The sequence below is a fragment of the Bos grunniens genome, chromosome 14 (genome assembly GCF_055505025.1).
Source record: "Bos grunniens cultivar Pamir isolate PY7600 chromosome 14, Bosgru_T2T1.0, whole genome shotgun sequence".
NCBI classification, from domain to species: domain Eukaryota; kingdom Metazoa; phylum Chordata; class Mammalia; order Artiodactyla; family Bovidae; genus Bos; species Bos grunniens.
The window spans coordinates 61289273-61293415 of NC_141178.1; the positions used below are offsets into that span (position 1 = coordinate 61289273).

Sequence of the window (4143 nt, forward strand, 5' to 3'; positions counted from 1 at the left end):
TGTTACTGTACAGAATTTGATCTGCTAGAAGGAAAAAATAAATATGCATAAGCATCCTTCTCACTTGTTTATGACACAAAGATGAAGCTGCATGCTAATGAATGATCAGCTTAACACTGTTTTCATGACTGATAAATTAGTTTACAAATTAATTTTTAAAAGACTGCAGTATATAAAGGTGCTCCACAACAGCTTGGATATGATTACACTTTTAAAATATCTTAATACAGATGATTATTAGATGTTAAAATTATTAAAAATATCTCCAAAATATAGCCATCAAAACATACATTTTTAAAAAGCATGGTAACCATACATGTTAACCACATCTGAACTATCTTTGTTTTGACCATGGTTTGTAAATACCTTGCTGGATTTCTGATCCTGAATCAGAGGAGAAAGAAAGAAACACTAAAATATCTCTCTCATCTTCTTCCAGCACATGCTTCTGAAAGGAAACTTAAAATATTTTCACCAGCTACGTCCTCATTTTTATTTAAGTTAACACTGTCAGGCATATTTAATATGAACCGTCTTCTTCAGGCTCTTTGGAATTCTCTAATCTCAGCTTCCAGCTTTGTTCTTCCCTGGAAACTTCTCCTGGAATCTATGACTATAGCAATGGTGTCGTAATATGGGCAGGTTGAGCCGCCTTGAATGGTTGAAACACAAAGAACTCTTTCTTTTCAGCAAAAGAGATCTCAGAATTGTTTTCTTAGACTAGGGTGGGTCCCAGTGGCAACTGTGGCAGTCAAGGCTTCATTTCTAGCCTGTCTGAATATGAGCATCGTCAGTCTTCAGCCCTAAAGAGCTGGGAGGCATCTTCAAACTAACCTGTATGTTATAGGAATTGCAGTGTCTCATTTCTGTGACCTCTCCTTTAAAATAACAACCTACCAAGTTAATACCAAAAAAAAGATAAAATATAATCTTTTCTGGGACCCTCCAGGTGGTTCTAGTGGTAAAGAATCCACCTGCCAATGCAGGCAATGCAAAAGATTTGGGTTTGATTCCTGGGTCGGGAAGATCCCCTGGAGGAGGGCATGGCAACCTACTCCAGTATTCTTGCCTGGAAAATTCCATGGACAGAGGATTCTGGCAGGTTTATACAAGCAATTTTTTTTCTCACTAAGTAAATAAAATGAAAGGTTTAATCCATAAAACCAAAGTTTGTCCAAGTCACAGAGCTCATAAGTGAAGAAGTCAGGATTTTCTTTTTTTGTCCCACTGTGGTTTCTTTTCTTTTTTTTCCCCAGAGTGTGAAAGTGAAAGTGTTAGTTGCTCAGTCGTGTCTAACTTTTTGCGACCCCATGGACTATACCTCTGTCCATGGGATTCTCCAGGCAATAATACTGGAGTGGGTTGCCATTCCCTTCTCCAGGGGATCTTCCCCACCCAGGGATTGAATCCCTGGTATCCTGCATTGCAGGCAGATTCTTTATCATCAGAGCCACATGGGCCTCTTATTGGAGTATAGGTGATTTAAAATGCTGCATTTGTTCCACAGTTTAACTGTGGTGATGGCTGCTGCTGCTGCTGCTAAGTCGCTTCAGTCGTGTCCGACTCTGTGCGACCCCATAGACGGCAGCCCACCAGGCTCCTCCGTCCCTGGGATTCTCCAGGCAAGAACACTGGAATGGTGATGGCTACCTTTAGTCAAGATTCATAGAAACAGTCAAAAGAGAGAGTCCAGAGTGACGTGAACTCCACGTGGATTTGCTCAGAGGTGACCAGGTATCTGAAGGGAAGGGAGGCAGGGAGGGGCGAGGGGGGCTCAGGAGGCAGGGGAGGAGAGCCTCACAGAGGAAGGAGGCAGTCGATCCCTGAGGCCAGGCTGTGGGGCTTTGCTAATGGGTATTTTTCTTACCAAGGTCTGGCTCCTCCTGCGAAGCCCAGACCCCGGGCTCTGGAACAGACAGGAGGCGCTCTGGCCAGCTCTGGTTTCCCAGCAAGCACTCACTTAGTGCTGAAGGTATCACCTGGGTGTTGGCCTCGGACTGGGTTTGCTCAGGTTTCTCCATGGGGGCCAGAGGGGGCTCAGAGGACTTGAGTCTGGTCATAGAGGGAAACTTTGTCACCTCCCAGACTCCGTGTGTGGGCCTGAAGGCCCAGGCTCCTCCGGACAGACAAGCCTGGTGGTGACAGTGAAGGAGGCTCAGGCTGAGTGGCCACCCAGCTGCATTCCTGAGCGGGTTTCTCCTTCTGAATAAACATTACTTTGAGGGCACATTTTTTTCCAGAGGAATAGCAGTATACATAGTACATTCCCATCGACAGTTGTCCATAAATGTTACAGACACCCTTCCTCACAGTGCCTGAAAGGACTGCAGAAAGCACCCCAGCTTTTATCAGAGGAAGGAGAAACTGAGACCTCGTGGGCTGCTGGGATGAGGAGCAGATTCATGGGGAAGTGTGTCCGTGGCTCCAGATCCAGTCTATGTCATAAATGTGTATTCCTTTCCTCTTCTTCTTGCTTAATCTCCCTCTATGCGGGGAAAGGGCAGAACAAATGGGAATAAACAGGCCCCTCCAGCCGTACGAGCCTGTGCTGACCACAGGGCACTCGCAGAGCTGCTACCCTCCAGCACTTCGGGGAGGGCCCGGCCGACCTGCACCTTCTCTGGGGCAGTGGCAGACTTTCTGGCTCATAAAGTGACAAGACGGTAGCGTCCACACTGTGCTGGGCAGCCAGGGGCAGCCATCCTCTACCCTCTCCTGCGCGTTTCCTCTCAGGCTCCCCTAGTTCTCTGTTGTCTCATTAGGCTCGAGCTGCTGTAACAAGAATTCCACAGGCTGGGAGGCTCACAGAAGAGATGTTTAAGAAGGCTGGGAACCCAAGGTCAAGGTGCTGTCCTCGAGGCTTGCAGACCTCCGCCCCCCTGCTGTGTGCTCACGTGGCAGAAGCAGACCGAGGTCACTTCCTGGTGTCTCTTCTTTTAAAGGCACAAACCCCACTCACAGGGGCCCCACTCTCCTGAGCTAATTCCCTCTGAAGGCCCCAAGTTGCACTGGGGGTTGGGGCATTAACATATGGACTTGGGGAACACAGGCTTTCAGTCCACAGCAGAACGCCGGCACCACATGCACACGAGTCAAAAACTAAGATGAAATAGTATATCCCCAACTCCTCATCAACAGCCAGCGACAAGGAAAGTGCATCCGCAAGTTTGCTTCGGATGCTGTCAAATCAGAATGCTTTCCAATGGTGCCTGAGATGTGAAGAGTATCAGCCATCTTTGGCTGAATATATTTGTGTGCACGTCTTAAACTTGATTCCTGACCAACTAACAATAATTAACCCTCTTACCTTTTAGCTTCTGTATTTTGATTCTTTAAAATGTCAACCTGAATGTTGTATAGCTCTGTGGTACAGAAAATACGCTACTTTAAATATATCCTTACATATTTAAGTCAACACAAAGTCTGTTATATCTGATTCTGAATTACGAGGTTTCTGTCTAAATTCAGTGGTGGAGAACACTGATGCTGTTGTTCAGCCGCTCAGTCGTGTCTGTCTCTTTGTGACCCCATGGACTGCAGCACACCAGGCTTTCCTGTCCTTCACCATTTCCCGGAGTTTGCTCAGATTCATCTTCACGGAGTCAACGATGGCATTCAAAGAGAGCTAGCTTCATAAAAATGTTTTAGGACGAGATGGAAATGTTTTGGTTCTGTGTTTCAAGAAAGAAAAGTAATGAGTGTCTGGGATCATTAAACTCTTTAATAAAAAGTTCCTCCACTGGAAACAGTATTATTGTCATTTTAACTAGTGAAAACATCTTTAAAGCCAATAAAACGCTACATAGGTTTGGAAAAAATGACTCATTTGGAGAGTATGAACGTGATTCAGATATTTTGAGCTTCACTTACTACCTAATATGGCTCAGTTCATGGAGAGTGGGTGTGTTTGCTTAAGCAGAAAAGCCATGGGGACCCTTACTCCCAGCATTTTAGGAATCTCCCTAAATCTCCTTACCGTGCGGCTCCTGGGTGGGGTAGATTTCATTCAATGGTACGTTTACTGCTTCACAAAGATCTGCTGGATAAGTGAGACAAGGCCTAGCAGACAGTCACGTGGAGGATTCCATGGCCTGTCCTGGAGCGAGTGATGAAAGCCAGGACATAGTCCAGAGTAAGTTCAAA

At 45.8% G+C, this 4143-nt stretch overlaps 1 long non-coding RNA gene across 1 annotated transcript; it reads left to right on the forward strand.

The window, feature by feature from the left end:
* The first annotated feature begins 1221 nt into the window (after positions 1-1221).
* Positions 1222-3746, forward strand: LOC147359518 (uncharacterized). Its single transcript, XR_015140865.1, has 3 exons — positions 1222-1734; positions 1872-1972; positions 2763-3746. It is a non-coding gene; the product is annotated as an uncharacterized LOC147359518 (long non-coding RNA).
* Positions 3747-4143: the final 397 nt, after the last annotated feature.